The following is a 26,346-nucleotide window of genomic DNA, read 5'->3' on the forward strand; positions in this document are numbered from 1 at the left end:
ATCTATGACTAGACTCAAATATTCATCAATTCCTATAGAACAGCACATACAGCATAGAACAGACTCTTTGCCCCCAAGGTTGACCTATGTAAACCTACTCCACAACAACCTAATCCCAATCTATTTGATGAAAAATAATTAGCAAAACCCTTCGAGAATTATATTGATTCACAATTAAATGAAATTCTCTTTTATTAAACCCTAATGATGACTAAGTTACTGTTTCACAGAGATGTGTTTGAATTCTCAAGAACAGGACAGGCTTGTATATAATACCCTCTATATTAAATAAGTTGCTCACATTCATTGTTAACGTTTGAAAGAAAATAATGGTGATTAAAGCACGTTGGTATTCTGTTATGCTCAAATTACAGGTATTATCATATTTTTAAACATTTGGAGGATGAATCTCTGGGAGAGGAATATAACGTTCAAACAATTCGACAGAATACTTGACTTTTTCCTAAAATATCAAAGCATGCTATAAAATTTTATTTCATTGCTTTTGTAGGTTATTAAAATTAATTTGAATATATGGGGCATTTATAACTTGATCTTTTTAGTGGAGCTACTGAGATAGAAATAATGAAGTATCCATTTCCTAATTAATAATTTTACATATTTAAAATTATTTTAATATCGGCTGTGTTTATAATTTGACTTTTGCTTGACACAGATAAAATAAGAAATATATTTAAGTAATCATGAGTAATTTGCAAGAGCAATTCCAGTGATCAAAGATGATTCAAACTCTGCCTAATATTCAGATGCCATTATATACGAAAAGAGTCAAAAAACGCATATTTGTAATTCTGCAAGTTTTTTTGAAAGGATCGTTTCCCACTTGAATTGTAAAATTACAAAATCAACTACCAGAAATTTCTTCACATACCAATAGAGACAATTTTAGAGCTGTTTTTATTCCCAAGTTTTTATGGAAAAGTCAGGTCTCAGTGAAGGGAAAAGTCTTCAGGGGTAGATTTTCAACTTTATGGCATTGTGGATAAAACACCAGTTAAAAGAATCAATCAAGCTTTCACATCAGTGGCAATAGCTTTTCCACCACTTTTGCACAATGACTAGTAAAAAAAATAATTTCTGGGTTCTGTGCTGATGTCTGCGCCTGAACACTTGCCTTAGATGAACCAGATTCTAGGCATGTTATTAAAGCATCAAGAAATGTTTCTAAAACTCAAATGTGGCATTCATTATATTTGAACTGCACATATCAGCCAACAGAATGTTTGAAGACACTTGGGCATATGAAATAAAGTCGATTTCATATGTGAACAGATCAGATTAAAAATGCTAAGTTTTTCATTGTGTCTCCTGAAAACAATACAGAAAACAGAACTTCTAATATTTGATCGACAAATGTTTGTGATTTAATATTGGCATTTCATGGCTGCATATCAATACAGTGTCCCTATTTTTGTACATGTATTTTTTCAAGAGATGTGGATGTCACTGCCAGTTGCTTGCTTATTGTGCACCCCTAGTGACCAGAAATTAGTAGTTAGTTAAGAAGCAACTACTTTAGCAGATCTAGAGCTGAATGCAGTAAGAATCAAAGATTTCCTCTCCCAAAGACATAGGCAAAAGGTGGCATGGGATGTGTAGTGGTTAGCACAATGGTATTGCAGCACCAGTGACCTATTTTCAAATCTGGCACTGTCTGTAAGGAGTTTATATGTTCTCCCCGTGTCTGCACGTGTTTCCTCGGGGTACTTCAGTTTCCTCCTACCCTTCAAAAACCTATGTGGTTGATAAGTTCATTGGTGTTTTGAGCGGCACTGGGTTCATGGGCAGGAAGGGCCTCTTACCCTGCTGTTTCTCTAAATTAAAGGGGATTAGTGAACCAGATGAACAATCCAGTGACTTTGTAATTACTGTAACTAATTTTAGCGTTAATTGCAGATTTATGTAATTAGTCAGATTTAACCTTCCCAACTGCCATGTGGGAAATATGAACTCGTGTTTCCTGATTGGGTGCTAGCTCACTTACTCATTAATTGTAATAGGGCTGATATTTCACCAAGATCAAATTCTTTTTGCAGATAGAGAGGGAGACAATAGCTGGCTATAGGATAATAATTATGAATCACTGTAGACTACTTTTTTCTTGCACCCCTCTGTATGTCTGCATAAGAGCCAGTATTGAAAAGAGGCTGGATAGCATAGTTTGATAGTATGCAGCACTGTGGTGTTCAATTCATGAGGACACATTAAAAGAAAGGAACTAAGTATAAAGTGATGCAATGAAAAACAAAAGGGCTAAAAGAAATCAAAAGAAAAGCAATGAAATTGGCAAGATCCAAAAAAATCTATCAATTACAAATCAGAGACTGCCTTCTTCTAGTGATAACCTGGAAATCTGATAAAGGGCATTTTGGTTGTAGGCAAAAATCAGCCCTAAGCAACAATCAGACCATTTGGAAGAAATTATCGTTCAGGACCCATTGATTTCAGCGGGAATGACACACTTATCCATAACCTGTGAATTTCTTGCATTAGACACTCCCAGCCTGAACTGCAAAAATACTCCAAGCAGTATAAAGTAAAGCCCATTGACAAGAACTCCCTTGTGCTTTTAGGCTCTGAAATGTATTTTGGTCGTTTTACAGTGGTCATAACTGCAGGATATATTGATGTTTTGGAGTGCTCCAGGGTGTTGGCTTTTATTCTTTCCAACTCACAAAAGCAGAAGAAAAACTTATCGTAATGCTGATTTCAAAAGTGCTTATATGTATTGCAAAATCCTATGTCTAAGGTTTCAAAGATTTATGTATATCTGTAAGTAGACCAACAGGGGATTATCAGAATTAAGCTAACCTCAAGCTTGAGGGAGGTCTTCAGTTTCACCTTCTCTCACTGTTTGTTAACTTGTATGGCCTTCTCGCAGGCAGCCAAGCACCTGCAATCTCTAGGGGCTGTTCCCTTTTTTTACATGCATTATATTCTGGGAAGTTGTTACAAATTGAGGAATTTCATACAACTGTAATCCATTCTGTGTGTTTTGGCGCTTTACGTTGTAAGGTCTGAATCAAAATTACATAATGGCTTGCATTTATGCTGTGTAGGTGTGGCTTCAGTAAGCATTCAAAGAACCATTAGACTGCACAAGATCTTGAGCTGGAATAAACAAAGAGGAGTAAGTGATGGGGAAGAAATGCTGCGAAATGCCAACAATTTGATATAATGAACATAATATCATAAAATACTCTGGGATTCTTCATGGGACCATTTCCTGACAAGACAGCAAGAAATTGTTCAGACAAATAATCAACAGCTTGTTCATGGAAACAGTATTATTCAAGAGAGAAAATAGATAGATATGTGAGGAAGCTTAGGAAACGCATTCCAGATCTTAGACCAGGATAGCTGAAAGCATGGCTCCTAATGATAGAAAGGTTAAATTAGGAATAGAATCACATCCAATTCACCAGATCAGCACTGGAGGACCATAAAGATGGTGACAGGGCTGAGAGATGTAATAATGATAAAGAGAGGCAATGCAATTAAGGGATTTTAAAATTATAATAAAGAATAAGAATTTTTTAATTAAGGCATTGTTAGCTACGACAATGCAAAATAGGGCATGGAATAGTCTAAGCTCAGATGAGCCAGGAGAATATAATAATAATCAAGAGACATGAATGAGACTTTCAGCAGCAAGGAACTGAGGTTCTGCTTGAACTATGGGGGAGGGGGAAATGCATCGTCAATAAGAAGGTCACTAATGATTGTTCAGGATCTCTGCAACTCCCATGTGTCATAGGGAAAAATGCAGACGGGTAAATGGCTCAAATCTTTTTAAATGAAATTGAGAAATTGACCAAATGCAAATATAGTTAGTGTAGCAATTAGCGTAACCCTGTTACAGTGCCAGTGATCAGGACTGGGGTTGCATCCTGCGCTCTCAGTGAGGAGTTGGTATGTTCTTCCCATGACTGCATGGGCTTTTCCCGTGGGCTCCAGTTTCCTCCCACCGTTCAAAATGTACTGGGGGTTGTAGGTTAGTTAATTAGGTGAAATTGGGCAGTGTGGGTTCTTGGACCGAAATGGCCTATTACCATGCTGTATGTCTAAAATTATATAAAAATAATGTTCCATTAGATAGTGTGCTATGAAGTGGGAACCTGTACTAATTTTGGGAAAAAATGTGCCACTTCTGGAAATATGGAGAACAGTAGGAGAAAATAATATGGTACATTATTTTCCGTGTGTGTTTGTGAAAGTAAGTCTTTAATCAAATTCAACATAAAATGACCTGCCTGGAGCAAAGTGCTTTTACATGCTTTAGCCTTCACGCCTGAATATGAAGAACGGTCAACTACAATATGATGGAATTAAAGTCACAATCTTCTTGTAGCGGAGGGGAGAAAATGCCACCATGTCCCTTGGTAAGGGTGGGCATAGGATTATCACCCAGTGCTGTAGACTTGAAATCTCTGGTAAAACATGTGGCCCGGAAATTACTTTCTCTTCTTATTTAAGAAGAAGGTAGACCCATATATTCCACGTAGTAATTATTTCAAATTGGGCACGAAAAAAAACATTTTGACTGTTGGCTGCAATTTGTTGCTCTGATAATAATGTAGATGTCACACACCAGTTAATCTCTCATTTTCCTCTCTTTGAAAGCCTAGTACAGTTTAATTTTCAATTGGTTTCAAGTGTAACATTTGCACTTTCTCAATATCATTGCTTTTTAAATAAATGGGAGCTGGGTATTCCACTGAATTAGAATGGTAATGTACTATACTTATAAAGTATCACAAATTCCAGTGTGTTTAGTTATCATTCTGTTGACAGATGATCTTTTAAACTTAATATGTCAGTAACAGATTTTTTTCCCCATTATTTGCTTCCAAGTAAGTACGATTACAGCACAGGTGTTTTTTTTAAGTGAAAGCGTCTGGCACTCCCTCTTGGAAAAAAAGTTCTTAAAAGTGTGTGAATACTGTACACAAAAAGATTACAAAACACTCCATCTTATAATTGCTGCATTTAACTTTGAACTTTTTTCCTTTGAGCTTCGTTGAAAGGATTGCATGAGATTGTTAAAAGAAACGAATTGGTTAATCTCTAGATTGCTCAGTTCTCTCTTTCTGTCTGTTCTATTTTTATTATCTAAACAGGTAGTCAGACAGGAAATGAGACATTTGTTTTTGTGACCTTTGACTTACCTGTGCATTGGGTAAGAATGCGAACAATACTGTCAGTGTTTCTGAAACATAGAGCACATCAAGAGTTAGTGACAAATGCTCAGGGAATTAACATGCTTCACAATTTCTCTTAAACACTAACCAGCTGCAAAAACGCATGTGGCTATAAGGAATTTTATCATTTATTCATTCACAATTTTTTATAACAACTGCCTACCTGTGATTAAATGTAGGAATAGAAGCTTAAATATAGTTTAATTTCAACAGTCTGTAAGTAACTTCTGTTTTGTTTATGTCCATTTCAAAGTTTGGTATAGGAATAAACTCCAAAATGAATTAGTCCATTTGATGTTGGTTAAACTTTTAGAACAGATACATGTAAAAAGCAATGTTGCAAGCAAAAATGTTTTCAACCTTTCTTTGTCCTGCTCACAGGAGTAACAAAGGCCCAATTCTATTCAGGTCACCATTAATCACAGTATAATTGTAGGGTCAGTAATCTACAGACCATGAGCTTCAAGTGAATGAGGGTCAAATCATTAACTTTCTTTAAATGATTTGAATAGCTTAAGAGGTGCAGTAGCTTAGATGGGCAACATAATAGTTAAGTATTACATTGTTGAAAAGACAACTCTGTATAGGACAATCCCCACCCCCTGATTTTCCACATAAAATGTAGGTTTTGAGCTATACCCTTTGTATAGGACAACCCGAAAATTTGGCACTTACCACTAACTACTAACCACTGACCAGTGGGGTTACAATATTTTAATACCAAATTACCCTGTAAAAATTTTAACTTATTGGCATATTTTAAAATAAACCACCTTTGGCTCCTGTAACAGACTGTACAGAGCCAGTGACAGTCAGACTGGGTGGATGGACCCCGTGGGGAGCTCTGAGACTTCATTTGACATGCACAGGTTTGCTGGGTTGTTGGCACAAGGTAGGTATGCCAAGGGCCTGACCGGGACATTTGCACGGAAGTGAGTCAGGTTGTGCCGAGGGCCTGACCAGGACACTTGCTTGGAGGTGAGTCAGGTTGTCTGTGCGAGAAAACTGGTAGAGTGTGCATAGGGCCTGACTGGGACACATGCGGGGAGGAGAATCAGATTGTCAGTGCGAGGAAGGCACACTGAGGGCTTGACCAGGACACTTCTGTGGAAGTGAGTCAGGTTGTTCCATGAGCCTGACCAGGACACTTGCATGGAGGTGAATCAGGTTGTCAGCGCGAGGAAGCCAGTAGAGTGTGCCTAGGGCCTGATTGAGACACTTGAGGCAGAGCTAGCAGGATGGGGATAGGATAATGGATGGAGAGAGGGAAGATGGCTGCAGTGTTGAGACTTTGCTGTCAAGGTGCAGATTTTAGATCCGGTGTATAAGATGATCCTATTTTGAGTCAACATTTTTAAGTTTCAGATCATCCTATACACCAGCATTTATGGTAACTTTCAAATAACCACCATAAAATGCCAGAAGCAAGGACTGGGTTGAATGATAGTATCTCTCCTGGTTGTCAGCATCTGATATCTGACCGAATGAATGGACATACAAATTCAGAGGTCAGTACAGTGATAATACAAATGACTCTCACTTCCCTTAGGTCTATGGTATATGGTATACATTTACCTTTCAACCCGAGTACACTATGCAAGGAACAGTGAACAAGCACACAAACTAGGAATATAGTCAATGGTAAATTTACTTGCAAGATCCTCTGGTACATGTTGTTGTTTTGTTTCTCATGAGTGTATTATAATTTTACAATGTAATGCCACTACTCCAGATCAGTGAGCTTTTGCCTGAGCTTCTTCCATCATTCTACTGAAAATATTCTCCCTATCATTTATTGATTATTTCCAGGGTTTATTTGTTCTTCCCAATTGCATTATTTTGACCTTTTGTAAATTGAATTGCACTTGCTGCTTGTTTAGACATCTGACCAAAATATTTGCTGGGAAAACAGGTGGAGAGTAAAGGACATAAAAGGATTAGTAACAGGGGTCATATTTTCCTTCCTCAAAATATGGGCCTTTTACATGGTGCTTCTGCAATAACCTTTGCTGATCACGCCACAAATTGAATGGTGACCTAACAAGGCCCAAGAAAAAAGCAGCAAGCAGCATGCTGCTGAGAATTTTTTTTCTATATGTAGTGCCCATCCAGTGGAATTTTTTAAAAAATCCTTCATAAATAATTTCAGGATCCTCTTTAAGAATGAACAATTGCCACCATACACTGCTGTTGGCATTTTTTTAATACAGTAGTATCCACCAGCGTTGTCTCCGCTCCATCCTCAACATCCATTGGAGCCCTTACACCCCTAACGTCGAAGTACTCGAGATGGCAGAGTTCGACAGCATCGAGTCCACGCTGCTGAAGATCCAGCTGCGCTGGATGGGTCACGTCTCCAGAATCGCCTTCCCAAGATCCTGTTATATGGCGAGCTCTCCACTGGCCACCGTGACAGAGGTGCACCAAAGAAAAGGTACAAGGACTGCCTAAAGAAATCTCTTGGTGCCTGCCACATTGACCACCGACAGTGGGCTGATAACGCCTCAAACCGTGCATCTTGGCGCCTCACAGTTTGGCGGGCAGCAACCTCCTTTGAAGAAGACCGCAGAGCCCACCTCACGAACAAAAGGCAAAGGAGGAAACACCCAACACCCAACCCCAACCAACCAATTTTCCCTTGCAACCGCTGCAATCATGTCTGCCTGTCCCGCATCGGACTTGTCAGCCACAAATGAGCCTGCAGCTGACGTGGACTTTTTACCCCCTCCATAAATCTTCGTCCGCGAAGCCAAGCCAAAGAAAAGAAGAGTACAGGTACACAATCTTTTATCTGAAATTCTGAGAACTGAATATTTCTTCCATGGACTTCATCTACATTTGGCCCGACACAACCCACATTCAACTCACACTTGACTATCCCGTGTCAGTCCTTATCGGTAATTAGTGGAACTCTAGGGAATCCTTGTTTTATAGGTGCCAGAGGAAAAACGGACTCCAGTGCTTCCGATTTGCCATATATGGACAACCAATTCATTGTAGACGGCCCGACGCCAAGACACCCCCATCTAACACCACTGCAAACATCCCCCATCAAGCGCCACTGCAAGCATCTCCCCACCTTCGCATCCAGCGAGAATACACAGTCGGGAGTTTGGATGGGCGGGCATCCGGGGCATCAGGGAATCGGATAGTTGAGCAGGCAGGACATCAGGGGTTCAGATGGGCAGGTTTCCAGAGCAAGGATCCTCTGAAGGTTAAAGGTTAAAGCTCCATTATTGTCAGGTTATATTACATTTAGAATGTAACATACATGAAATTCTTTAACTTTTGTCTACCTTAAGGCAGACAGAGAGTCACCACTTTGTCCAGCACCCCTCACAGAAACCTTTTGCACCTAGTGTTCCTAGGCAGTCTCCCCTCCAAGTAATGACCATTCCTGTGCCTGTTTAGCTTCTGAGATGAGATAATCCCAGATATATTCAGGCTATCAGATGCTTGAGTGCTGGAAGCTCCAGTAGGTGGGTGGCCGGGGCATCGGGAGCTATGGTTGGCAGACTGCTGGGGCAAATGTCCACTGATGGGAGTTCAGATGGCCACCACAAACACCCCCCATCCAGCGCTGCCATAACCCACCCACATCCAGCACTGCCGCAACCCCCGTCCAGCGCTGCAGCAACCCTCCCATCCAGCACCACCTCTGAAACCTACCCCCCTCCCCAACCAGAGACCCTTCTAGATAGAGTGTGTATTTGTTTTACACAAATTTGAAATCAGTGTAGTTACATAATGTACCGCCATTACTATTATTCTATCATTCGAAACATACCAAATTCCGAAAAGTGTCTGGTCCCAAGGGTTTCGGATAAAAGATTATGTACCTGTAGCTACAGCTTGATCCCTGCAATCTAATGGGTAGAAAGCAGCAATCCCACTTGCTCCTTTCCCAGGTTATGGTAATGAACTGAGTCTTAAAACATTACTAGGCTTATTCTTTATCAATCTGGATCTGTGCAATTCATAAACTTAGCTGGAAGACTTGGAAACTATCAGTCCCATGGTCACAATTTCCACATGTGCACCTGGTGAATAAATCATAACATCAAACCATTGACTCAAAACTAGACTGTAGTTATGTTATTCTGCCAAAGGATATATAGTTATTCATATACATTTTCCAACAGATTATTTTTGGCTTTACTCCACTTGCCTATTTTATGGTGATCATCAAAATAATTATCAATGATACAATACTTATGCCACTAGACCATATTAATCCATACTGGGCTGATACAACATGAGTCATAAAGAAAGAGGAAAGGTTTTATCAGCTGTAAAATAATATTCAGAATTTTCTTCTCCTGAGTACAAATTAATTTTAATGGGCAAGTTTCAAAACACAATAACAAGAGCAATGAACTCTCTACCTTTTGCTAGTATTTTAAATTCAGCCAGTGTTAAAGTTGTGGAGCCCCTGTCTCACCCCAATCTCCATTCTGGCTTCTATACTAAACTTATTTAGTATTGATGAAGAGTTTTGGCTCAACATCAGCCATTCTCTTTCTCCCATTGATGCTACTTGACAGATTGTGCTTGGCTACAGATTCCATCATCTGCAGTCCCCTATGTGCCTCCAATTTTTCAGTCTTGTTTGATCTTGAAGACTCCAGATATTAAGGAATCTAGATGAGTTACATAGATAGAAAGGTCCATGCTCACTCCCCCAATCTGTGCTAATTTCAGCTCCGATGTCAGTAACAACAACAACAAAAAACATTACTCATTGTTCCAGGATGAGAGAACTTAAGAACAGATGAAATAGGAACAGGGTTAGACAATTCAGCTCTTTGAATTTTCTCTGCTTTTTTACAAGATCTATGTTTGGTCTTCTACCACTTCCCTGCTTCTGTGATTCTGCAGCTGCCCAAAAATATATTGATCTCAATTTTGAAGGAAATCAATGACTGAGCCTCCACAGTCCTGCAAGATAAAGATTCTGAAGATTTACCACCCTTTGATTGATAAGAATTCTCTGTGCTTCAGTTCCAAATGACCTACCACCTTTGAATCTCTAAGATATACACCTTGTTTTCTCCCAACTGTCAGACTTATCTCCTATTTTCAGAATGTATTTGAGTTGAAGAAACATTGCCACTGACCTCTTTTATAGTTCCTATTCAGGAACTGTTGCCAGCAACATAGGTGTGGAGGTTTGGCGAGAGCATTAATTATAAATGCCTTGTGATAAGTACCCTGACAATGTTCTTTGACTGTAATCACACATAAATAGCATTGCAATATGCGGGTAGAGTGAGTGTAGGACTACTGAGCACAAGTTTGCTGCAGAGGAGAGGGTGAAAATAAATATTTATGTTGTGTACAACACTGACATAGAAACAAAATACTTAATAACTGTCATTGTCACTAAGATAATATATAGCTAGTGGTGATCATAGTAGGAACATCAATTTAATAGCTGAAATTTTAGAATTTTTGTCAATGCAATGTAAAAGGCCTTAATCTGAGTGCCATAGTTCATAACTACAATCGTATTTAAAAATTGGTCTGAATGAAATGATTTCTGAAGAGATAAAAACAAATATGACAGGATTTCAACTCACTCAATCTTTGAAGATTACTTTGCTTCATTTGGAATTCTGTCAGTTACAAAAAGGGGAAACTAGTAGATTCTCTGCAGAATTTAGTGTTGGTGTCTTACACTAGGCCTTGCTAATCTTGGTCCTATTTCATTTGTTCTCTTTTTCATGTGTCTTTTATTTCTTTCATCTGAGACAAAAGGCACCAGAATATCAAACAGAAAGATACATGGAAAAGATAGCTATTTTTTGTGACTGGATGTTCTGACACATGCCAGCTTCATGCTTGTTAAATGGGATCTCACTGAGTAGTAGTGTAGTTTGGTCATTTTCCTCATTCTTCATTGACAGAAAAGTTCTATTTTAATATTGTACATATGATGTCTCAAAGCTATTATCCACTATGGGTATGCAGCAAAAAGAGATTCTCTGGTGTAAGGTTTCAGTTTTGAAAAAAATATGTACATCAGACTGATCTGAAACCACTTTAAGGCTAATTTGACAGTGTATGTACCACATGAAGTTGCCTGAAATTGACAGTGCCAGCGACCTGGGTTCAAATTGGCTGCTCTCTGCGAGGAGTTTGTATGTTCTCCCAATGTCTTGTGGATTTCCTCCATCTGCTCCTGTTTCCTCCCATGTTCTAAGGACATATGGGGTTAGAGGGTTCATTGATGATATGGGTGTAATTGGACAGTGTGAACTCATGGACCAAAAGAACCTGCCCTATGCTGTATTTCCAAATTAAATTAAAATGACTTGCAAGGGTAAACTTTGCAAGATTGGGAATTACAAGGTTAATGCTAACATTTTATCAGAATACTTCTTTTTTCAAGTCCCAGTGTAGTCATTTTAGTGGAAATTATTCATGTTTTTGTGCTTCCCTAACTCCAAAAATTTTTTCTTTGTGAAACTTTTTTTTTGCTTTGAGCATTTATTTTGAAAAACCATGTAGTTCCAAAGCATATTTGAACTACAAGCAAGTAATATACGGAAGAAAAATTATGCCAGGCTTGGTTAATGGTATCACAGTGTGCATGTTTCTGTTGCAAATGTTTCCTGTTACTCAAAATAGCCCAACTGAACTAGAGCTTTCTTAAACCTTCAAAATTATGGCAAAAAAAAAGAAAAACAACAAAGGGTTGCAACAGCTTTCTGTTAATGAGGAAGTGCTTGCAACTGAAGCTTCCCGCTTTCATCCACATCATCAAACTGAAGGAATGATGGTGACAGCTCAACTTGCAAAACTCTAATCACCCAGTAGCACTGGTCAACCAATCAATCAAAAAATAAAAAGTTTAGGCAATTTTTCTGTTACACCACAGTTGAATTTGAATCATTTATTTTCTACAGGGGCAATAGTCCAAATTAAAAGAAACAATACCTTACTCACAAAATGTTCTGCCAAGGCTATTGAACGACATGGTCCTTTGTTGTAAATAATTCTAGTACATTTAGCAAGAGTGACATTGGTGTGCTTACAACACTAATACATAGATATAAAACTAAACTAGTAGTGGACAAAAGGTAAGGCAGTGTCTTTAGTTCATTGATCATTCAGAAATCTGCGGGCAGTGGGGAAGAAGCTGCTGAGTGCTGCTAATAGCAGTGCTATTATAAAATAATTTCCTGACATTTTTGCAAGGAATAACACAAGTTATAAGTAAATATTCAAATTTTAAGTATGCTTAAAGAACTTTGATACATTATGAAACTTGCCAAAAAGTTGGCCAAAAAAAATGTTGTTTCCTATAATATATTGCATTAAACGATCTATTTCAGAGTATTGACATTTTTTTGCAATCTTTTGAGATGCAGTATATTTATGTAATATGGAGATTTTCTTCAACTGATTTGGTTCATATAACATTTTTGACAACATTTTGCAGAACGAGAAGCAATTCCCATGGTCCATTTCTGCAAAAGCTTCATGAATTTACGACCCAGAATTTGTTAAAATGATTAATGCCATTAGAATGCTATTCTGGTTGCATGCCATTTTCTCTACAAGACTTGTTCTTGAACCACTAATGAGGCCAATAACACAGTATGAGTTTCTCTTCAACTTTGTTGAATCAGATGCTCAATCCTTCTTCTGAGGTTCAAATATTTAATGTACTCTAGTAAGTCAAATAGTTCAGGTTAAACTATTTTGTTGCAATGTGCCTCACATTAAATTTTGAACAATAAATATTTGTATATACATAAGGAGAAGCTGTATAAATTGATAAAAAAGAAAAATGCAAATTATGCAGAGGACACAAAGAATCTACTGAGAGATATACAGAAGCTAGGTTAAGTGAATGGGCAACAATCTGGCAGATGGAGTGCGACATTGTTAAACGTGAGGTCACTCACTGGAAAGGAAAAACAATATAATCGGACTATTATTTAAACAATAAAAAATTCCAGAATGCAGTTATGCAGAGAGATCTGTGATTTCTTGTGCATAAATTGCAAAAAGTTAATTTGCAAGTGCAGCAGGGCATCAAGAAGGCAAATGGGATGTTGACTTTCATTGCTGGAGGGATTGAATACAAGAGCAGTGAAGTTCTGTTGCAAATGTACTGGTGAAGCTGCACTTGGAGGATCAATATAGTTTTGGTCTCAATGTTTGAGAAAAGATAAAATGGCTTTAGAGGCAGGTAAGAGAAAGTTCACCAGGACCCAGTCCTCATCAAGAGCTCAGTAGTGGAGAGGGTCAAGAACTTCAAATTCCTGGATGTCCACCTCTCCGAGGATCTGTTCTGGATCCTCCATATTGATCCAATCATGAAGAAGGCTCGCCAGCAGCTATACTTTGTGAGGTGTTTGAGGAGATTCAGTATGTCACCGAAAATTTTCAAAAACTTCTACAGGTGTACATGGAGAGGATTCTAGCTGGTTGCATCACTGCCTGGTATGGAGTTGCTAAATCTCCAGAGGGTTGTTAATTTAGCCTGTGACATTACAGGCACCAGACTTTACTCCATTGAGGACATTTACAAGAGGTGGCATCTTAATAAAGCAGCCTCTATCCTCAAAGACCCCCACCACCCAGACCATGCCCTCTTCACTCTGCTACCATCGGGGAGGAGGTACAGGAGCCTAAAGACAAGCATTCAGCAGCACAGGGACAGCTTCTTCCCCACTGCCAGCAGATTTCTGAATGATCAATGAACTAAAGACACTGCCTTACCTTTTGTGCACTACTAGTTTAATTTTTTATATATATATATTAGTGTTGTAAGATTATTCATAACATGAATGTTTGCACTATGACGCTGCCACAAAACACCGAATTTCATGACTTGTTCATGACAATAAATTCTGATTCTGATTCCAGAAATGAAGGGGGTGAGGAGAGATTGAGTAGCCTGGAACAATACTCATTTAGAAAGGTGAATTGGAATCTTACAAAAACATACAAAATTATGAAAGGAATAGATAAGATAGAAACAAGGAGGATGTTTCTACTGATTGGTAAGTCTAAAACTCACAATTCAGGGAAAAAGATTGAAGACAGAGATAAGGAAGAATTGCTTCCACCAAAGTGCAGTGAATCTGTGGAATTATTAGCCTAAGGACGAAGAAGAGGTAACCTCATTGAATGTTTTTAAGACACAGATAGGTTTTTGAATGATTAGGGAATTAAGGGTTATGGGGAACCAATGGATAAATGGAACTGAGTTCATAGGCAAATCAGCCATGATCTTGTTGAATGACAAAGCAGGCATAATGGATGAGATGGCCCACTCTTGCTCCTACAGTATTTCTTATGTTCTTATATATAATAGGTAAGATATAGCTGCAACCGTGCCTGCCTGTCCCGCATCGGACTTGTCAGTCACCAATGAGCCTGCAGCAGACGTGGACATACCCCTCCATAAATCTTCGTCTGCGAAGCCAAGCCAAAGAAAAGTAAAATGGAGTGAGACTTGTGAAGCATAAGCTCAGGGATCAGCTGTTTTTGTGCTGTAAATACAATCTGAAGAGACCAAAGAAGTTTCTCTGCAGTTTCATGATCAATATTTCACATTTATCTCGTAATGAAATAGATTATCTTACGATTATTTTGTTGGTATTTTAGGAATACTGATATTCCACTAATTAGCAGTAAGGTTTCCAACATTATAAGAATTTAGGGTTTCCTAGGTTATGAATAACCTAACTTAGAAAAGTCTAACTTTACCCAAATTCTCTCATATATTTTTATAGCATTTAACAAGATAATAATAACAATAAAAATATTTAATGGCATTCATTAATGACTGGGTAAATATTTCCTTTGTTTAATTGAGCACAGTTTTTTGGTGATTATTCAATGAAATAAAATAATTATAGCCTATATATGTAGAGAGATACAACATAGGTTACAATAGAAAATAGAATTTCTGAAAGGAGAAATCTGCTTACACATAGTCCTCAGGAACAGAACCCGTATGTAATCCATGGACTCCCTATAACTGAATTTCCAAGTTTTTAACTGTCTGTCATTTAGGGCATTATGAAATGGATTTTTGCAAAGTAATTTTTTGTTGTTTCTTTTGTTGTAAATATTGTAGGCAATTAAAGGACAAACCACCTAAAGGTCTTTATGAATATAGAGCAGGTATACATTTACAGCAGTTTATTGCGTAAACAACAATTTCAACTATCTGCCACAAATATAGTATATTACCAACAATTCTAAACTGGGAGCAGTGTAATCGATTATGAAATGTCTAGAATGACAATTAATTCAAAGCATTATATAATTTTGCCAGTGGATTCAAGTGCATAAAAAATCTTTATTGTTGCCACTGTAGTATAAATGTCTGTTTCAAAATAAACAGTCAATGCAAGACACACAGAGGGAGCTGCTTTTCATTTTACCACTAATGGTGCTGTGACACAACAGAAAAATAGATAATCCTGTTTGAGGGGTCTATTACATTTTAATGCTTTGCAGAGTCAGAGAGGCTGACTATTGAATACTCGGAAGACCACATGGTAGTATGAGAACTTCTGAATAATTTATTGTATTGCAGAGTATTACAATATATTATTAAATGCTACATATGAGGTTGCTTTTTTTGTTTTTCCTTTGAGAAATTAACAACCTGGTACAAAGAGATATACAAATGATGTGACGAGCTGCGTATACTGGGATTGGATTAGGGCCAACAAAATTCACCATGCTCCTACCAGTGATGAAGTTGCATGACTTCATTTCACACTTCTACCCCAAGTGCCCCAGGCTCAGGCAGACCAATGGAAACAAATTTGATTTTGAATATGAGCATCATTTTTTATATCAACCAACTCAGAATTCCAATTTTGAGATGATTTCAATTCCCCTCAGACTTTTCCTTGCTCAGCTTTAGGTTTTCTATTGCTAGATGCTGGCTAAAAAAAAAATCATTGGTTTTATCCAACCTGTCTGAGTAATTGGTTCAAATCCAAATCTGCAAGGCTCTGTAACTGACCAGTAGAAGGAATATTTCATGAACTGAGAGTAGATTTGCAAGGTTTATAAAGCTTTCTGATTCACTTTTACATATTGTTAACCAAATGTTTTTTACAAAGACATGCAAGAACAAATTTGTGATAATTTTTAGCTTGAATAGTAGCTCCAGTCATCCTCACCTCTGCACATTCACTTCACTTTAACTTAATGTATGGGGCCAGGGTGAAGGTGGTTACTGGCAAATATAAATAACACACATGCTTGTGTTTAATGCTAATAACTAAAGTTAGGTTTCTCCTCCAGATAGATTTCACTATTGGTTCACATTATCCATTACACACAGGCCAATTTTTAAAAAAGTAACTCCAGGTAGAAAAGTGGTCAGTCCAGGGAAAATTTCAGGATTGTTGAATAACATTGCAGAGGTATCAATTATGAATGAAGTGATGTCAATCTCCTGATTTTGTAATGATGCATCCTAAGGGTGGAGGAAATTTTAAAGGCTCTGTAGGTGAGATGGAGGAATCATGGAATCTTACTCAATTTATTTATCAGCTCCTTATCCATATACATTTAAGTAGCTTTTCTTCCTAGTCCTAACCTGGTGTTTTTGGGTAACTTTGAGAGTGTGCATCAGGTAAGAAAATCTATAATATCCTTTTAACATAGAACAGCAGAACACAAGCCCTTTGATATACAATGCCATGCCAACCTCTATAAACTAACACAATGATCAACCTTTTCTCCCTCATAGTCCATAATCCCCATTTTTCTTGCATTCATGTGCCTATCTAAAAGTTCCCATTCTAACAGTCTTAACCACTACCTCCAGCAGTGCCTTTCAGGTACCCATCACTCTTTGTAGGGGTAAAAAACCTACCTCTCACATCTCCCCCAAGCATTTCTCCACTCCCATTAACCAGATGTCCTCTGGTATTGGCCACTGCCACCCTGGGGAGAAGATGATGGATGTCCCCTCTATCTATGCATCTCATGATCTTATACTTGCATCTCAATGAAGTTACCACTTATCCTCTGTTTCTTAAAATAGAAAGTCTTAGCTCACTCAACCTGTCTGGTAACTTGGGATATGTCCCATGTGATCTCTTGTCAACAAAGGATGAAAATGCTCAAAGCATGATAGTCAAAAAAAGTCCACGTGTATGGATTAAATTAAGGACAAAGTGTCTACATCTTCATTTGTGCCACAGTCCCACCCACTGCATATTAACTGCCAAGATTTTGAAGGTATCACTGGGTTGCAAGAAATATTCACATCAGAATTTATGAAGTTATTGGATTCCATTTTGCATTTTTTTACTCCATGCACAACCCAAATCCTAAACACATAGGAAAAGCTGCTGGATATGTGATTAAAACTTGGATAATTGATGGTCATTTTTATTATAAGATCATAAGAGATGGTGTATAATTAGGCCATTTCGTCCTTCGAATCTTCCCCGCCATTCCATCATGGCTAATTTACTGTCCTTTTCAACCTCATTTACCTGCCTTCTCCCCATAACCCTTGATTCTCTTCCTAATCAAGAACCTATCTACCTCTGTCATACCCCACGACAGCCTCCACAGCCATCTCCACCAATGAATTCGATAAATTCACCACCCTCTGGATAAAGAAATTCCTCCTAATCTCTGTTCTAAAAGGACATGTTCATATTCTGAGGCTGTACCTTGTGATTCCAGACTCCCCCACCACAGGAAACATTCTCTCCATGTCCACTCTATCCTGTCCTTTCAGTATTCGATATGTTTCAACGAGTTACCCCCACATTCTTCTCAACTCCTGTGTGTAGTCTCGGAACCATCAAACAATCCACTTATGATAACATTTTCACTCTGGGATAATTCTCCTGAATCTTCACTCGATCCTCTCCAATGCCAACATATCCTTCCTCAGATAAGGAGGCCAAAACTGCTCACAATATTCCAAGTTCAGTCTGACCAATGTCATTTAAAGCCTCAACATTACATCTTTGCTTTTAATTCTATCCATCTTGAAATTAATGTTTGCATTACATTTGCCTTCCTCTGATTTTTGAATTCGTTGGCCATTCTGAAAATAGTCTATGACTTTATTCCTTCTACCAAAGTCCATTATCATATGGTTCTTTACATTTTATTCCATCTGTCATTCTAATTTGCCATTTGTCCATCTGCAGACTTGGTGCTTCCTGAACACTGCCTGCCCTTCCTCCTGTCATTGTCACAGTCATCAATGACATATAAAAAGAAACGATCCCAAACTGAACCCTGTAGAACACCACCAGACAACCAGAAAGACTTCTTTAATCCTCACTCTCTGCCTCCTGCCAGTCAGCCAATTTTATATCCATGCTGATATATTTCCAGTAATGCCTTGGGTTCTTGTCTTGCTCAACAGCCTCATGTGGAGGACCTTGTCAATGGCTTTCTGAAAATCCAAGTAAATAATATCCACTGATTCTGCTTTCTCTGTCCTTCCTGTTATTTTTACAATGAATTCCAAAAAGTTTATTAAGCAAGATTTCCCCTGAGCAAAACCGCCCTGTCCTCTGCCTCTTTTACCACATGCCTCCAAAAGCCCCTAAATATTATGAATGATGATAGATTTTAACATCTTGTTAACCACTAAAAGTCAGGCTAATCAGCTTGTCCTTCTCAACAAGTGGAATGACATTTAAATTTCCCAGTCTTCTGGAACTATTCTAGAATCTAGTGATTCCTGAAAGATCACTACTAATGCCTCTACAATTTCTTCAGCTGCCCCTTTCAGATTCCTGGGGTGATTTATCCACCCTCAGACTTTTCAACTTCCCTCAGCACCTTCTCCTTTGTAATTGTGATGAAACCCACTTCTGCCCCTTGACTCTCTTGAACTTTTAGCATATTGCTGGCATCTTCCACTGTGAAAACCATCACAAAACTACTGAGTTCATCCACCATTTCCTTGTCCCCCATTCACTGCTTCCCAGTGCTGTATTCCAGTGGTCCAATGTCCACCCTCATCTCTCTTTTGCTCATTGTAAATCTGCAAAAAATCTTTTCACATCCTTTTTTATGTTACTAGCTATTTCATATTTTCTCTCTTTATTGCTGTTTTAGTTGCCTTCTGTTGGCTTTAAATTGCATATTATTCCAATAGCTTCCCACTAATTTTTGCTACATTGTATGCCCTCTCATTTGCCTTTGTGCTGTCTTTGACTTCCCTTGTCAGCCACGGCCATCAGTTTTTCTGTTTTCCTTGTAGCTAGAATGTTTCTCTGGGGCCCACCTGTGTCTTCCTTGCCCCAAAATGCAATTATCTTACAATCCTTCCAACAATTTGCATGGTCCCTTAGCAAGCTCCCATCATCTCAATCCAGTCCTACCCCACCTTTCATTTTATTTCTACTTGGTTTGGTAAGGAATCAGTCATCGAAGATTATATTTCATATTGAGGTTCTCTGCTTAAAATGACACAGTCAAGTGAGCTTACCACCATTCTCAATGTTACATTTTGCCACAAGTTAGAACACTTTAGGGAACAAAATGTAGTTTCATTTGAAGCATTCCCTTCTGTTGTGTTCTAAATTCACATTAAAGGTCCATGCTTAACATAGTGTTATACATTTCATTGACCAAGAGCAATTTTGACTTTTAAGTTAGTTGCTTGCTCAACCACACCAATGCAGCACTTTTGTGTGCTTGTGAAACATGACTAAATCCTGTAACTCACTTGCCATTGTCAAACTAGTTCTGCCCATCCCGTTGCAACTCGATCCTCATTGGCAGACCCCAGTCAGTACGGATCGGCAACTTCACCTCCACATTTTCTGTCAACACAGGAGCACCCAAGGCTGTGTGTGCTTTGAACTCTGCTATATATTCCCCATGACTGCACGGTTAAGTTCAGTTCCAACTCAATCTGTAATTTTACTGAAATCACCACCATCATAGCTGGAAATGATGAATCAGAATACAGGATAGAGATTAAGAACCTGGTTGGGTAGTGCCAGAATAGCAATGTTGCTGTCAACATCACCAAGACCAAGCAGCTTTTAGTTGACTTTAGGAAGGAGAGGCCAAGTGACCACGAATATGAATGCATTGAAGTGATTGAGTTGCAGAGGGTCAGAATCTTCAAGTTCTTTGCAGTTCATATTTCAGAAGACCTTTCCTGGAGCCAGCACATTGAGGAAACATTGAAAAAGGCACATCGATACTTCCACTGAGGAGAACCTGGTCAAACTTATGCTATGACTGTATGACCAATATAATTAATGTAAGATATAGGCTGGTACAATATAATTTTTGGCATTTTTTAATATCTTACCCCAGAAAAAAAACGTAAATTAAATCCTAATTTTTCTGATATATCTTTTAGATGCAGGGAAGAAATAGGTACTTTTTTTACATTCCACTGGTCATGTTCCAAATTGAAACCCTTTTGGAGAAACTTAAGAGCTTTATTAAATCAAATTATTGGGAAACAATTACCTCTAATTCCAGAATTGTTTCTTTTATGAAATATTACAGTCATAAGACCTAAAATGAGGCTGTTCAAATATCAATTAGAGCAATGGTTCTCGACCTTTTTCTTTCCACTCACATACCACTTTAAGTATTCCCTATGCCATAGGTGCTCTGTGATTAGTAAGGGATTGCTTATGGTGGTGTGTGGGTTGAAAGAAAAAGTTTGAAAACTACTGTTTTAATTGTACCTAATTGACTCGTTATGTGCACGTTTCATAACTCCAAAGGAAATGGGTCAATGACAATTTTTCTCAAGCAAAATATTTCAGTAACATTTGGGTTAGAGTAGTGATTCTCAACCTTCCCTTCCTACTCACATACCACCTTAAGCAAATCCTTACTAATCACAGAGCACTGATGGCATAGGGATTACTTAAAGTGGTATGGGAGTGGAAAGAAAAAGGTTGAGACCACTAAATTAGAGTTTCTCAAAATTGCATCGGCAGTTGCCAGGAAATGTATTGCAGTTACCTGGAAGTCTGATTCTCTCTTGTAAATACCGCGTTGGAATATTGAAATGCATAGTTGTGTTCCCCTGGAGAAAATTATTTACAACTTAAGGAATAAATATAACACATTTTTGTAGGTACAAAATGTAGGGTTGAATACTTAATAAATAAGACTTATTCTATTTATTTTTCTTCCCTCTGTTTTTCTTTGTTTTATTGAAATTTAGATTAAAGATAACTGGGCCTCTTCTTTGTTGAATTGCATTTCAGATCAAGATAGCTCCTTCTCTTTCTTTTTTTCATTTTGTCCTTTTTTTTCTTGTTCTCTTTTTTCTTTATTTCTCTTGTTTCCTTCTCTTTCTTTTACTTTTTTTCCTTTTTCACCTTTTTTTCTTCTTCATTAGGGGTTTTGTTTGGGGAGGGATAGGGGTCATATTTGGAACATGTATTAATGATTCACATTTAATTACTTATCTGTGATGATAATTTGGTATTGTTTGTTGATAAAATCAAAAATAAAATATAAAAAAAAGAAATCTGAGAAGAGTTGGCATATTATCAGATACTCTATCAAACTTAATAAATACACAGCGCAAAATATACTGACTGCATCACAGCCAGGTTTGGAAATTCAAGTGTCCAGGATTGCAGCAGGCTACAAAAGGAAATCAAACATAGTCAGGATCATCACAGTCTCCGACCTCCCATCCATTGCATGCAATTCCCCCATCAACCTGACCACTACCTCTTCTCACTGCTGCCTTCCCTTAGAACAGTGGTTCTCAACTTTTTCGTAACACTCACATGCCAGTTTAAGTAATCCCTATGCCATCAGTGCTCTGTGATTAGTAAGGATTGCTTAAGGAGATATGAGAGTGGGAAAGGAAGGATGAGAATCACTGTTCTAGACCCAATTGTTACTGAAATATTTTGCTTGAGAAAAATTGTCATTGGCCCATTTCCTTTGGAGTTATGAAACCGTGCACATCACAAGTCAATTAGGTATGATTAAAACAGTGGTTTTCAGCCTTTTTCTTTCCACCCACATACCACCTTAAGCAATCCCTTACTAATCACAGAGCACTGATGGCATAGGGAATACTTAAAGTGGTATGTGAGCGAAAAGAAAAAGATTGAGAACCACTGCCTTAGAAGGTACAGAAGCCTGAAGACCAGTACCCCTAAGTTCAAGGACAGTTTCTTTCCAACAACCTCCCCTTATTACACTAATCATGGACTGTTGGAACATTTATTATCTACCAATCATATCTATTTATTGCATTTTTCATTCACATTACATTTACTGTTATAGATTTTTTTAACATATACCTGTTCAGGTGCAGCAAGTAAGAATTTTGGTGCATATGTATATTGTACAATATCTGTAACAATAAATTCATTATCATACTTGTCTGCTTTAGGGTATAATACACAAAATACTGTAGCACTGAGTAAGCTGCTTCATTTTATAAATTAGGGCCATTTTGAGCTGTAGAGTGAAAGCTGTAGTTTATGAATGTGGTATAGGTGATGACAGGATGCCACAGGAAAGGTCTGGAACAAATAATCATGGACAGCTGTTTTTCCCTTCAATTGCCTGATCCTCACACTATATTTCACACCAAACAACATTTAATTGCTCATAAGAGCAATTTGCCTGGAAAATTTTAGGAGCTTGTAAAGGCACATTAAACAGGTCTGGCACCATGGGCCAATGAATGCATATATAGAAGGCCCACCACAGCAAAATATCATTGCAGAGAAACCCATGGGGTTGTACATAACAGACTTGATCTCAGAGTGGGGTTTACGAGCATATGAGTGAAAATATTTTGCAGAAAATAAGAGGGGGAATGAGATTGATGGGAGTCGTCCAAGAGCTGGGATAAATTTGTTTGATCGATATTGCGAGAGATATTTCACACAATCCTGGTTGGTGTGGGGAGCTAGCCATCAGGGTATCAGATGCCAATAGAGGGGTTATTGGGATCTTGTGGATTGAGTAAGCTTGCATCAATTTTCTGCATGTGCATTGATATAATATGGGGAGTGGGAGTGAAGATTGTTGTTGGGATCGACTTATGGGAGTTTATTGGTCAGGGGTACAATCAGACTGGTCAAGAATGATGTTGAATGGTGGCAATGGACCTACCCCAATGAAAAGATCAAGCTGAAGCTGATTCCTGGCACCAGACAAGGAAATTAAACACCCTTAAAACACGTATTCCAATCAGTCTGATGTTACTTCACATTTCTGAGTGCCTCCAGCAGTGAGTTAGATGTACTGAGGATTGAAAGGAAAATTGTGAACTTTGGCATCCAAGCAGTTACACTTAGTTTTATTTAACAACTGTTTATTTCTCATTGAACTTTATTTCCACTACACACTTACAAATTGCAGTTGATAAAGGAATTTTTAAGCCACCAACATAGATTTTCTTAAGGTTAAAAAAAAAACCTCAAATAAGTGTTTCATCATGGTAATCAGAAAAAATTAAAATGACCAAAAATTGAAAAAGGGCTTATGAACAAGAGAGATACCCGAGACCAAACTTTAAGTTTTCTTGTTTGTACTTGTGCAGGTCTTGTTAAAACTGATGACAAGCTATTTTTTTCACTTTGTCATCTTACATAGAACATGGAATAGTATGACATAAGAAGAGGCCTTTGGGTACACAGATCTGCACAAAACATGATGCCTGAGTTAAAAACTCAATTTTTCTGCATGTGCATTAATAATATTATGCAAATTAGATAAAATCTCAGTTTTAAATCATCTATCAAAAGTGAATTTTTTAAAGATTCATAATTGGACCAAGAACTTTGTAATTGTAAGGCAAATCATGTTGATGGACAGCATTGTGAAGGGAGTAATAAGAAAAGCTGGTTTTCATTCATCCTCATAGTACATAAATAAATAGGAGGAGCAAGTCATTTTACAAATTCCAACAAAAAGGAGTTTGTGATCATCCTATCCAGCCCTGGCTGGACCAAGGATATCACAATTGTTTACATTATTGTAACGTTCTGAGTTACATTTTAAATTATCAGGATATAGGCATTTAAAAATAAATAATTATTAAATTCTGCAACAATAGAATGATAGGACTGATTATAACCCCATAATGATGACATCCACATTCTTGAACTGATACATACAATTAGGGAGCATCATGAAACCAATTTTATTGCGCACTGTTATTTTTGTATGTTGTATTTCTACCACAATGAACCTGAGTTCATGGGTCCAGAGATTATGAGAAAATAAGACAGGGTAGAACACCTGTTAGTGTACCATACTCAACTTCCACAACTAAAATGTATGAAATGCAAATTAGACCATTTCCTTTCAGTTTTGCATATCTGTGGATCTGACAGGAATCATTTTGCTGAAATGATCCAGTTCACCTGAATGGAGGTCCACAGTAAGCATGCATAGATTCTGGCGGTCCTTATAATTAGTGCTGTGTTTGAACTCTTTGGAGCCTGGTGTTCAGTAATATTATTAATATTACTGTGGTTTATTGGGAAAAATACATTATTTGTCTTGATACTACTAAGTTAAGCTAAGTTAAGAAAATGGAAATATTTCTGATTTCTTAATTCAGGCAATTCTATTTCAGTGTCACCTGGTTTCATAAGTGACCATAATGACAGATGCAGAAGGCTGCTTAAAGAAAACAATAGATACTTATTTACACAAATAATCTTTGGTTAGTTTTAGAAAATACTTTCCTTCTCCTATTGGCTATAAAGATTTCCATGTGAAATTCCAATTTGCAAAGCTGCATGTGGTCTCTGATGAGTCAATTACGAGTACTAGCTTTCACATTCATTGTGCTTTGTAGCAAGTAACAAATCAGTTGTGAGGTCTGCTGGAACATTGTGAGTGAGGAATGCTGGAACATTGTGAGTGAGGTCTGCTGGAACATTGTGAGTGAGGTCTGCTGGAACATTGTGAGTGAGGTCTGCTGGAACATTGTGAGTGAGGAATGCTGGAACATTGTGAGTGAGGTCTGCTGGAACATTGTGAGTGAGGTCTGCTGGAACATTGTGAGTGAGGTCTGCTGGAACATTGTGAGTGAGGTCTGCTGGAACATTGTGAGTGAGGTCTGCTGGAACATTGTGAGTGAGGTCTGCTGGAACATTGTGAGTGAGGTCTGCTGGAACATTGTGAGTGAGGTCTGCTGGAACATTGTGAGTGAGGAATGCTGGAACATTGTGAGTGAGGAATGCTGGAACATTGTGAGTGAGGAATGCTGGAACATTGTGAGTGAGGAATGCTGGAACATTGTGAGTGAGGTCTGCTGGAACATTGTGAGTGAGGTCTGCTGGAACATTGTGAGTGAGGTCTGCTGGAACATTGTGAGTGAGGTCTGCTGGAACATTGTGAGTGAGGTCTGCTGGAACATTGTGAGTGAGGTCTGCTGGAACATTGTGAGTGAGGTCTGCTGGAACATTGTGAGTGAGGTCTGCTGGAACATTGTGAGTGAGGTCTGCTGGAACATTGTGAGTGAGGTCTGCTGGAACATTGTGAGTGAGGTCTGCTGGAACATTGTGAGTGAGGTCTGCTGGAACATTGTGAGTGAGGCCTGCTGGAACATTGTGAGTGAGGCCTGCTGGAACATTGTGAGTGAGGCCTGCTGGAACATTGTGAGTGAGGCCTGCTGGAACATTGTGAGTGAGGCCTGCTGGAACATTGGAGTGAGGCCTGCTGGAACATTGTGAGTGAGGCCTGCTGGAACATTGTGAGTGAGGAATGCTGGAACATTGTGAGTGAGGTCTGCTGGAACATTGTGAGTGAGGAGTGCTGGAACATTGTGAGTGAGGAGTGCTGGAACATTGTGAGTGAGGTGTGCTGGAACATTGTGAGTGAGGTGTGCTGGAACATTGTGAGTGAGGTGTGCTGGAACATTGTGAGTGAGGTGTGCTGGAACATTGTGAGTGAGGTGTGCTGGAACATTGTGAGTGAGGTGTGCTGGAACATTGTGAGTGAGGTGTGCTGGAACATTGTGAGTGAGGTGTGCTGGAACATTGTGAGTGAGGTGTGCTGGAACATTGTGAGTGAGGTGTGCTGGAACATTGTGAGTGAGGTGTGCTGGAACATTGTGAGTGAGGTGTGCTGGAACATTGTGAGTGAGGTGTGCTGGAACATTGTGAGTGAGGTGTGCTGGAACATT

The 26,346-nt window shown here is 38.4% G+C and overlaps 1 protein-coding gene across 4 annotated transcripts in view; it reads left to right on the forward strand.

The window, feature by feature from the left end:
* Nucleotides 1-26,346, forward strand: part of runx2a (RUNX family transcription factor 2a) — a 140,227-nt gene that overhangs the window by 12,038 nt on the left and 101,843 nt on the right. The window lies entirely within an intron of this gene.

This window comes from Narcine bancroftii, chromosome 6 (assembly GCF_036971445.1).
Source record: "Narcine bancroftii isolate sNarBan1 chromosome 6, sNarBan1.hap1, whole genome shotgun sequence".
Lineage (NCBI taxonomy): Eukaryota > Metazoa > Chordata > Chondrichthyes > Torpediniformes > Narcinidae > Narcine > Narcine bancroftii.